Source organism: Paramormyrops kingsleyae, chromosome 4, assembly GCF_048594095.1.
Source record: "Paramormyrops kingsleyae isolate MSU_618 chromosome 4, PKINGS_0.4, whole genome shotgun sequence".
NCBI lineage: Eukaryota > Metazoa > Chordata > Actinopteri > Osteoglossiformes > Mormyridae > Paramormyrops > Paramormyrops kingsleyae.
The window spans coordinates 13,903,241-13,914,451 of record NC_132800.1 but is presented as its reverse complement, the minus strand read 5'-3'; positions in this window follow the sequence as shown (position 1 = coordinate 13,914,451).

The following is an 11,211-nucleotide window of genomic DNA, read 5'->3' as shown; positions in this document are numbered from 1 at the left end:
GGGGGGGGGGGGGGGTGCAGCTCAGACTGTATCTCAGAGCACAGCCCCCGATGCTGTCACCCAACAATGATCTCCATCTGCGTCATCCCCCTCATCCAGCTCCCACACAAACCCCTCTGAATAGGAGCCCCCATCGGAAACGAATCCCAAGATGTTGCCCCTTTGTGTTCCACCTCAAGCCCACGCTCTGGGTGGCTGGCACCAGCCTCGTTCCACCCCACTCCCCAGCTGTACCGATGCCGTTGTTCTGTGCTTACGATCGTGTGGGCGGGGGCAGAGGGGCCAGCCGCGAGCTCATTACCGGGACACGCAAACACTGAGTCACCATGCATTGCTCATACACCGACCCCCCTCTCAGATGCTGAGGCAGACTCCGCTGCCAGTGACCTTGGATTTCAAAACCTGAGCGACGAACAGAGAGACTGACCAATCAGCATGCTGAGAACATGACATGTGACCACAGTGGGCTAAGTATGGCTCAGAATGTAATGAGGCTAGCTTTTTGACCTTTCCTCTGGGGTCCCCCAGACGCAGATCTGCCTCGGTCCCAGACCGTGTGGTCAGGGCCGCTACGCTTTGCTCATCAGGCTGTTTTCCAGCCACAGGAACTCAGGCAGAGGCTTGATTTGTCTGGATAAACAGTGAGGGGGTTCATCTGAACCTCAATAATCCTCTGCCCCGCTGGAGTTATGCGATTCACTGGAGGTCCTCTAGGGCCCTGCCCAGGTCATGTGACCCACCGGGAGCTGTCCCACTGTTCATCCACTCACTGAGCAGGAACTGAATGTCCGGAATCATTCTCAAGGCCAGAAATGACCATAAAATGAGAAAAGAGAGACCCCCCCCCCACATAACCGTGACCAGGGTTGTGTGGGATGAAGAGCTAGAGAGTGTCAGAGAGGCAGCACTGGGTACAGATGTCTCCTGGTCTGCCCAGATAACCCTTAGAGCCAAAGTGTCCACGCAGATCTGATTAAATGGTATGACATGTTCGTCTTTTTCAGATATTTAAACTATACATTGCTCTGACCGTTTTCCCCTGCTTTTATTCTTTTATTGTTCATGTTTCCATAGCTGGTCCCAACGTGCCAACATGCTATATATATATATAGAACATAAAATACTTAGTTCTACCTCACTGCATGCCACATGTCATCGATAATTTTTCAGAAATCCTTTAATCATGCCTTAATTTATCACGCTTATGAATTAAGAGTTTGTTGAAGAAGGGAGTTTCGATGTAAAGTGAGGTGAGGAACAGGCTTATTTGTTTCCAGCTACTGTATATAAAGTACGATTGGTTTTACCACACTGGTGGAGAGCACCGAAACAGGAGACAGGCATCAGTACAGGGGGAAACACCCTAAACAGCAGACAGTCTGTCCCTAATCCTTCCTTCTGGACCCGCGTCATGCATTTCTTGTCACCTGTCCTATTGGTGGGCCTGCTGTATGTATGTTCTTTTTGCACCATAAATCAGAAAAAAATCCGAAAAGGGCTAGACACTGCATAGATATTGAGCTGCACCCCTAGAACATTCTAGAAACATCCAAATTGGGAGTAATATGGTGTGAAAACCTGTGACAGGACCTGGAATTGATCCTAATTCTCATTTGTGTGGTTCGGCCAAGAATTGCTTCAGATGGTGATTTTAAGTGAGGAGAGGAAGGAAAAGCAGCAGGTCCTGCAATGGCACGTTTCCCCTGACGGATGCTGAACTGACGGATGCTGCACTGACGGATGCTGAACCGAAGGATGCCGCACTGACGGATGCTGAACTGATGGATGCTGAACTGACAGATGCCGCACTGACAGATGCTGAACTGACGGATGCTGAACTGATGGATGCTGAACTGACGGATGCTGAACTGACGGATGCCGAACCGACGGATGCCGAACCGAAGGATGCCGCACTGACGGATGCCGAACTGACGGATGCTGCACTGACGGATGCTGAACTGACGGATGCTGAACTGACGGATGCCGCACTGACGGATGCCACACTGACGGATGCTGCACTGACGGATGCTGAACTGACGGATGCTGCACTGACGGATGCTGAACTGACGGATGCGGAACTGACGGATGCTGCACTGACGGATGCTGCACTGACGGATGCTGAACTGACGGATGCTGCACTGACGGATGCTGCACTGACGGATGCTGCACTGACGGATGCTGCACTGACGGATGCTGAAACGGGCTGCTGCTTGTCTGCTCTTTGTTTCAGTCTTAGGCTTCAGTCTGCTGACCTCTCCCAGTCACCACAGATCTGTACCAGTTCATTAGCGCTGCGCAGCACCAGCTGACGTACTGGATCGGGAATCAGGTCCGTCTTTGTCTCTTCATGCTGAAAGTTGCCAAGGTTTGAAGATGACCGCCATCTCCCAGTCACCCCCCCCCCCAAGGTCTTCATCACAACGAGGGGGCTTCAAACAGAAGGCCTCTCTCCTCCCCTTCCTCCTCATTTCCCTGCTTAACCGACAGAAGCAGAGTAACAAACTTAGGAACTGACGGCTCTCTGACGTCTCCCAGACCATCCATGCAGAGACCGTCTCTGCTCACAAAGACACCCACAGGAGGCTCTCTGCCTGTGACGCTGTAGCGCTCAGCGTCGACTGGCTCCCGTCTCCCGCTCGCTACTATTTAAAGGTCGCCTTAACGAGAGCCATGAGCGACATTCCCGGGGCTTGATCCACCAGCGCCGTCGAATGATCTGCCGCATATCCGTGCTGGGCTTCCTCTTCATCCCGGGTCACACCAGAACTGTCGATCGCAGCCGGTGCCTACAGCATAAACTCTGTCTATTTATAACAGGAAAACATGCCTTCATATCACGCCCTCGTTTTTATACACACTGCATGAAGGACAATTGCTGGGCTCGTTTTCTGGACTCTTCGCCACAGACATTGGATGGCAGCCAGCGATCAGCCTGAGGACGGATCATTGATGCTAATTTTTCACAACTGATGATATGTTGAAATAGACAGGGGCTTCTAGCTGAAAGATTAGTTGCTGGTTTAGACTGGAGTAATTTAGTTCAGGCCAAAAGAACAATGTTACAGTCATCGGAACTTCAGAGAAATTATAGAGGATGGTTTAGATGAATTACAAGACAAAAGTTATTTTCAAGTTACATGCACTACTCTTGAACTAGAATGGACTGGCATCCCATCCAGGGTGTCCCCCTGCCTCGAACCCTGTGATGGACTGGCATCCCATCCAGTGTGTCCCCCTGCCTCGTGCCCTGTGATGGACTGGCATCCCGTCCAGCGTGTCCCCCTGCCTCGTGCCCTGTGATGGACTGGCATCCCGTCCAGCGTGTCCCCCTGCCTCGTGCCCTGTGATGGACTGGCATCCCGTCCAGCGTGTCCCCCTGCCTCGTGCCCTGTGATGGACTGGCATCCCGTCCAGGGTGTCCCCCTGCCTCGTGCCCTGTGATGGACTGGCATCCCGTCCAGCGTGTCCCCTGCCTCGTGCCCTGTGATGGACTGGCATCCCGTCCAGTGTGTCCCCCTGCCTCGTGCCCTGTGATGGACTGGCATCCCGTCCAGCGTGTACCCCTGCCTCGTGCCCTGTGATGGACTGGCATCCCGTCCAGTGTGTCCCCCTGCCTCGTGCCCTGTGATGGACTGGCATCCCGTCCAGTGTGTCCCCCTGCCTCGTGCCCTGTGATGGACTGGCATCCCGTCCAGTGTGTCCCCCTGCCTCGTGCCCTGTGATGGACTGGCATCCCGTCCAGGGTGTCCCCCTGCCTCGTGCCCTGTGATGGACTGGCATCCCGTCCAGTGTGTCCCCCTGCCTCGAACCCTGTGATGGACTGGCATCCCGTCCAGTGTGTCCCCCTGCCTCGTGCCCTGTGATGGACTGGCACAGACTCCAGGCTTATCCTGCCCCTGCATTGGATAAGTGGTTATGCAAGGTGAGCGGATGCATGGATGACCTAGTCTTAACCTCACGAAGTGGAAACATCACCTCAGTGGCAGTTTATAGATCTCGATATTGTACCTGTGCATTTATGTAAGCATATTACTGCGAGGGCACAAGATGCCTAGGATCTACAAGTGCGAGGCGGGGGAGGATTCGCGATTGGAAACGGCTCCAGGATATGTGTGTGATTTTCGTTCCCTCTCACCCAGAATGTAATTTGGCCCCATGCTGAGCCGACGCTGACCGAATCAGCTGGTCCCCAGGCTCCTGAAGGCGTAAAGTACACAAGCAGCAGATGGTGCAGCAGTAAAGACTCCGGAGGACTGAAATCCCTGGAAAAGATGTTCTGATGTCCTGCTGTGCGAGGTAATAACCCAGCCAGCTTCAGTAAACAGTGAGCTGGGGCGCCAGGTGAAGAGGCCACTTTGCATGGACACGTCAGCTGAACAAACGCTGAAACCTGAGAGGGCAGTCAGGCCTGTCAGTCATCATTTGAAGTGCACAGCAATTAGCAAGAATGATGACTGATATATAACAGCTTGTCTAAAACGGGATGCCGTCCAGAACGCTCTTGTGGACAGGACCTGGTGCACCATGACAAACGATCATGGAAGATGGATGTCTAAAATATATATATATATATATATATATATATATATATATATATATATATACATACATACACTCACCTAAAGGATTATTAGGAACACCTGTTAAATTTCTCATTAATGCAATTATCTAATCAACCAATCACATGGCAGTTGCTTCAATGCATTTAGGGGTGTGGTCCTGGTCAAGACAATCTCCTGAACTCCAAACTGAATGTCAGAATGGGAAAGAAAGGTGATTTAAGCAATTTTGAGCGTGGCATGGTTGTTGGTGCCAGACGGGCCGGTCTGAGTATTTCACAATCTGCTCAGTTACTGGGATTTTCACACACAACCATTTCTAGGGTTTACAAAGAATGGTGTGCAAAGGGAAAAACATCCAGTATGCGGCAGTCCTGTGGGTGAAAATGCCTTGTTGATGCTAGAGGTCAGAGGAGAATGGGCCGACTGATTCAAGCTGATAGAAGAGCAACTTTGACTGAAATAACCACTCGTTACAACCGAGGTATGCAGCAAAGCATTTGTGAAGCCACAACACGCACAACCTTGAGGCGGATGGGCTACAACAGCAGAAGACCCCACCGGGTACCACTCATCTCCACTACAAATAGGAAAAAGAGGCTACAATTTGTACGAGCTCACCAAAATTGGACAGTTGAAGACTGGAAAAATGTTGCCTGGTCTGATGAGTCTCGATTTCTGTTGAGACATTCAAATGGTAGAGTCAGAATTTGGCGTAAACAGAATGAGAACATGGATCCATCATGCCTTGTTACCACTGTTCAGGCTGGTGGTGGTGGTGTAATGGTGTAGGGGATGTTTTCTTGGCACACTTTAGGCCCCTTAGTGCCAATTGGGCATCGTTTAAATGCCACGGCCTACCTGAGCATTGTTTCTGACCATGTCCATCCCTTTATGACCACCATGTACCCATCCTCTGATGGCTACTTCCAGCAGGATAATGCACCATGTCACAAAGCTCGAATCATTTCAAATTGGTTTCTTGAACATGACAATGAGTTCACTGTACTAAAATGGCCCCCACAGTCACCAGATCTCAACCCAATAGAGCATCTTTGGGATGTGGTGGAATGGGAGCTTCGTGCCCTGGATGTGCATCCCACAAATCTCCATCAACTGCAAGATGCTATCCTACCAATATGGGCCAACATTTCTAAAGAATGCTTTCAGAACCTTGTTGAATCAATGCCACGTAGAATTAAGGCAGTTCTGAAGGCGAAAGGGGGTCAAACACGTATTAGTATGGTGTTCCTAATAATCCTTTAGGTGAGTGTATATATATATTATATACACAGTGGTACCTCGGTTCTCAAACTCAGTATAACTCAAATTTCTTGAAAGTCGAACAAACCAGTTTGACCTAGAACTCGATCTGAATATCAGAAGTCGAACCGTGAACGCTGACCTAATATAAATTGTACGCGCCAGGAAATGAGTCATACTACAATGCAATTCTTACTTGAATGCCTTCTTCACAGACTGGACTATTAACCAAATAAAGCAGCGCAACATTACAGTAACTAACAATAAATAAACCACTAACTTACGTGTACTATTAGAGCATTTATGTCATTTATTTAAACTTTATTTTACCAGGCAAATTAACTGAAAACCAGTTCTCACTGCTTTACGTGATATTCGGGAGAAATAGCAGATTACGCATCGGAATTGCCTGGGATACAAACGTCATGCATGTAACTAAACTCTTCAGCCAATAAGGGCAAAGGTGTGTCGCCACGGAGGCGGTTCCAGTTTGTGCAGCCGGGTGAGAGGTCGCAATGCATCTAACCGTAATGCATTGCGTCAGGATCAGAATGCGTTGCTTTAAGCCAGCGCTGTAAGCAAGTGGAACGCACCCAATGACCGGACTGGGGAAACAAACTGAAACGCGGACTAATGACAACAACCAGAAACAGCTGATCACATGGGGATCCCACACGAGGTTAACGAGGGGGCGTGGCACACGGAAGGAGCGGACGATCGGGGCAGGACAGGGGTAATGTTGGGATAAGATCTTTATCGTTTTGGAAGCCATTAAGAAAAAAAAATGCTCTTCTTGTTTTATCCTGTTCATTTTGTGTTTAAATGCTAAAAAAAAAAAAAAAAACATATTTAAGTGTAATTTTGGGGGCGGGAACCAATTAATTGGTTTTCCATTATTTCTTATGGGAAAAATTCGATCAGATCTCAAACTTTTTAGGATTCGATCCGGAGTCCGGAACGGATTAAGTTGGAGAACCGAGGTACAGTACCACTGTATATATATATATATATATATATATATATAGGAGTTTATGACTAATATGTATCAGTATTTTATATATTAAACATAAAATGATTTTATGCCCAACTTGTTTTAAAGTATATTTGAATTTAATAATTTAGGGCTGATTTTGTAGACTAGACCATGTGGAAAGTTCAAAGTGCACAGTGAGTTTTACTGCTCTCTGTAACAGGAGTTACAAACAAGTGTGTTTTGGAAGTTCTCCACCAAAGGGAAAGGGGACATGTGCCTCTGCACCCAGCATTCATGTTCCTTATGGAAGCCATTATCCAAACCATCTCAAAGCTTCTAATAAGTCACTAAGGCACTGTAGATGAATATGGCTGCTATCTAGAGAAAGCAAGGTGTCCCAAATTTAGCCGGAACAGAAACTCTGCCAAATCCCAAATCCTCCTTCCCTCCGCTGTGATGCTTTAATGTTTGACTAATCAGCAAGACCATCAGCTATTGCTCCTCAATAGTAATACTTATAACCTCCATAATTACAACCCAGGCTGTTCTTTGGGTTCCTGATCTACAGAAAATACATGCCAGGATCCAGAAGCTACAAACCCAGACCAAGATTTTGTTTCTACCAACCAACTGAGTAATCTGTGACTCTTTATGCTCAACTGGTTGGTAGAAACAAAATTTTGGTCCGGATTTGTAGCTTCTGGACCTTAAATGGCCATTGAATAGGCTATTGAATAAACCGTTCAGGTCTTAAATACTACTTGCTTCTACAAGGCTGTTTAAATTGGCTTCTGATGTAAGTATTATAGGCAGAGTCAGATACAGCCCTAAAAAAACAACATTCTTCCTGAGTTTAAACATTTTGAATCTGGTGGTGGAGGCGTAGGGAATGAACAATGCTTCAGCCCTGCAGAGTCACATGGTGCAGCTATCAGGTGACCACAGGCGCCCATTCACAGCATATTGCCTGTGAAAAAGAGCCGGAACTCTTTCTCATTGATAAATACAAAGGAAATTCTGGTAGGGATTTACTGGAGTGTTCAGGGAGTGAACTCACTATTTCAAAGGCCTGTTCACCTTGGGTTTTCCCATCCGTCTTCCAATTGCTCATCTTGGGCAGGGTTGTGGGGGTTGATTGTATCCCAGGCAGCACAGAGCATAAGGATCGGGTCACACCCTGGACGGGATGCCAGTCTATCTCAGGGCACGAGGCAGGGGGGACACCCTGGACGGGATGCCAGTTCATCACAGGGCACGAGGTAGGGGGTCACCCTGGACGGGATGCCAGCCCATCACAGGGCACGAGGCAGGGGGGACACCCTGGACGGGATGCCAGTCCATCACAGGGCACGAGGCAGGGGGACACCCTGGATGGCATGCCAGTCCATCACAGGGCACGAGGCCGGGGGACACCCTGGACGGGATGCCAGTCCATCACAGGGCACGAGGCAGGAGGACACCCTGGACGGGATGCCAGTCCATCACAGGGCACGAGGCAGGGGGACACACTGGACAGTGACAGGTTTCTTCATTGAAACCTCAGGTTCTTTCAGAGTCGAATGATGAGGCAGGTTCTTTAAGCAGTTTATTAAGACAGAATGATGTTACAGGAAGATGTTTCACACGGCCGGTTCAGTGTCTGTCTGTGTCTGTCTCTGCCCCCCCTGAGGGAAGCAGCCCCTTTATCTATGGTCTTCATACAGACTCCTGGAGCTGGGGGGTCAGACGGCCTTGGGGAGAGTAAGTTGTATGACAGGCAAAGAACATGATGAGCGAGTAGCAAGGACAGAAAGAAATATGAAAATATGAAATATGAAAGCTATAGATGAGTGAAATAAATGAACTAAGCAAAAAATACCTTAACTACAAATTAACTAGAGAAATCCCCCAGCAGGATGCCAGTCCATTGCAGGGTATGAGACACATACAAATAAACCATCAGCAGTCTAGAGACATCAGTTTATCTAACTGTACATCACTGGACATGAATACAGTGAAGGCAACATACAGACGCCATCACACAGACAGAGCACTGGCAGAATTCAACCCCCCCCCCCCACCCTGGAGGTGTGAGCACTGTGCACTGAGACACCCCATGTAGAGCTATTATTTAAAAAAAATCCTTAAATGACAACATCTTAATGTACACATCTACATAAACCAGGAGAGGATGAAGATATCGCACATTTCTTATTGGAGAGCAAAGTACTGAAGTGTGTTCAGGAAATGCAGGTTTTTTGTGAGGGTCAATTAAAACACAGGTGCAGCCTGCAGCCTGTTCTCTGCTGTGGCAGGAGTGGAGAGGAGACAGCAGCCAGCTCTGGTGTCCCCGAGAGGCCTACTTAGCCAGAGTCAGGCCTGCAGATAGGCCTATCAGGGGCACCAGAGCTGGCTATTTAGCCTGAGTCAGACCTGCAGATAGCCAGCTCTGGTGCCCCCGATAGGTCTATTTAGCCAGAGTCAGGCCTGCAGATAGCCAGCTCTGGTGCCCCGGAGAGGCCTACTTAGCCAGAGTCAGGCCTGCAGATAGCCAGCTCTGGTGCCCCTGATAGGCCTATTTAGCCTGATTCAGACCTGCAGATAGCCAGCTCTGGTGCCCCTGATAGGCCTATTTAGCCAGACTCAGACCTGCAGATAGCCAGCTCTGGTGCCCCCGAGAGGCCTATTTAGCCAGAGTCAGGCCTGCAGATAGCCAGCTCTGGTGCCCCCGAGAGGCCTATTTAGCCAGAGTCAGGCCTGCAGATAGCCAGCTCTGGTGCCCCCGAGAGGCCTATTTAGCCAGAGTCAGGCCTGCAGATAGCCAGCTCTGGTGCCCCCGAGAGGCCTATTTAGCCAGAGTCAGGCCTGCAGATAGCCAGCTCTGATGCCCCCGAGAGGCCTATTTAGCCAGAGTCAGGCCTGCAGATAGCTAGCTCTGGTGCCCCCGAGAGGCCTATTTAGCCAGAGTCAGGCCTGCAGATAGCCAGCTCTGGTGCCCCCGAGAGGCCTATTTAGCCAGAGTCAGGCCTGCAGATAGCCAGCTCTGGTGCCCCCGAGAGGCCTATTTAGCCAGAGTCAGGCCTGCAGATAGCCAGCTCTGGTGCCCCCGAGAGGCCTATTTAGCCAGAGTCAGGCCTGCAGATAGCCAGCTCTGGTGCCCCGGAGAGGCCTACTTAGCCAGAGTCAGGCCTGCAGATAGCCAGCTCTGGTGCCCCTGATAGGCCTATTTAGCCAGAGTCAGACCTGCAGATAGCCAGCTCTGGTGCCCCTGATAGGCCTATTTAGCCAGAGTCAGGCCTGCAGATAGCCAGCTCTGGTGCCCCCGAGAGGCCTATTTAGCCAGAGTCAGGCCTGCAGATAGCCAGCTCTGGTGCCCCTGATAGGTCTATTTAGCCAGAGTCAGGCCTGCAGATAGCTAGCTCTGGTGCCCCCGAGAGGCCTATTTAGCCAGATTCAGGCCTGCAGATAGCCAGCTCTGGTGCCCCCGAGAGGCCTATTTAGCCAGAGTCAGGCCTGCAGATAGCCAGCTCTGGTGCCCCCGAGAGGCCTATTTAGCCAGAGTCAGGCCTGCAGATAGCCAGCTCTGGTGCCCCCGAGAGGCCTATTTAGCCAGAGTCAGGCCTGCAGATAGCCAGCTCTGGTGCCCCCGAGAGGCCTATTTAGCCAGAGTCAGGCCTGCAGATAGCTAGCTCTGGTGCCCCCGAGAGGCCTATTTAGCCAGAGTCAGGCCTGCAGATAGCCAGCTCTGGTGCCCCCGAGAGGCCTATTTAGCCAGAGTCAGGCCTGCAGATAGCCAGCTCTGGTGCCCCCGAGAGGCCTATTTAGCCAGAGTCAGGCCTGCAGATAACCAGCTCTGGTGCCCCCGAGAGGCCTATTTAGCCAGAGTCAGGCCTGCAGATAACCAGCTCTGGTGCCCCCGAGAGGCCTATTTAGCCAGAGTCAGGCCTGCAGATAGCCAGCTCTGGTGCCCCGGAGAGGCCTACTTAGCCAGAGTCAGGCCTGCAGATAGCCAGCTCTGGTGCCCCCGAGAGGCCTATTTAGCCAGAGTCAGGCCTGCAGATAGCCAGCTCTGGTGCCCCTGATAGGTCTATTTAGCCAGAGTCAGGCCTGCAGATAGCTAGCTCTGGTGCCCCCGAGAGGCCTATTTAGCCAGAGTCAGGCCTGCAGATAGCCAGCTCTGGTGCCCCCGAGAGGCCTATTTAGCCAGAGTCAGGCCTGCAGATAGCCAGCTCTGGTGCCCCCGAGAGGCCTATTTAGCCAGAGTCAGGCCTGCAGATAGCCAGCTCTGGTGCCCCCGAGAGGCCTATTTAGCCAGAGTCAGGCCTGCAGATAGCCAGCTCTGGTGCCCCCGAGAGGCCTATTTAGCGAGATTCAGGCCTGCAGATAGCCAGCTCTGGTGCCCCCGAGAGGCCTATTTAGCCAGAGTCAGGCCTGCAG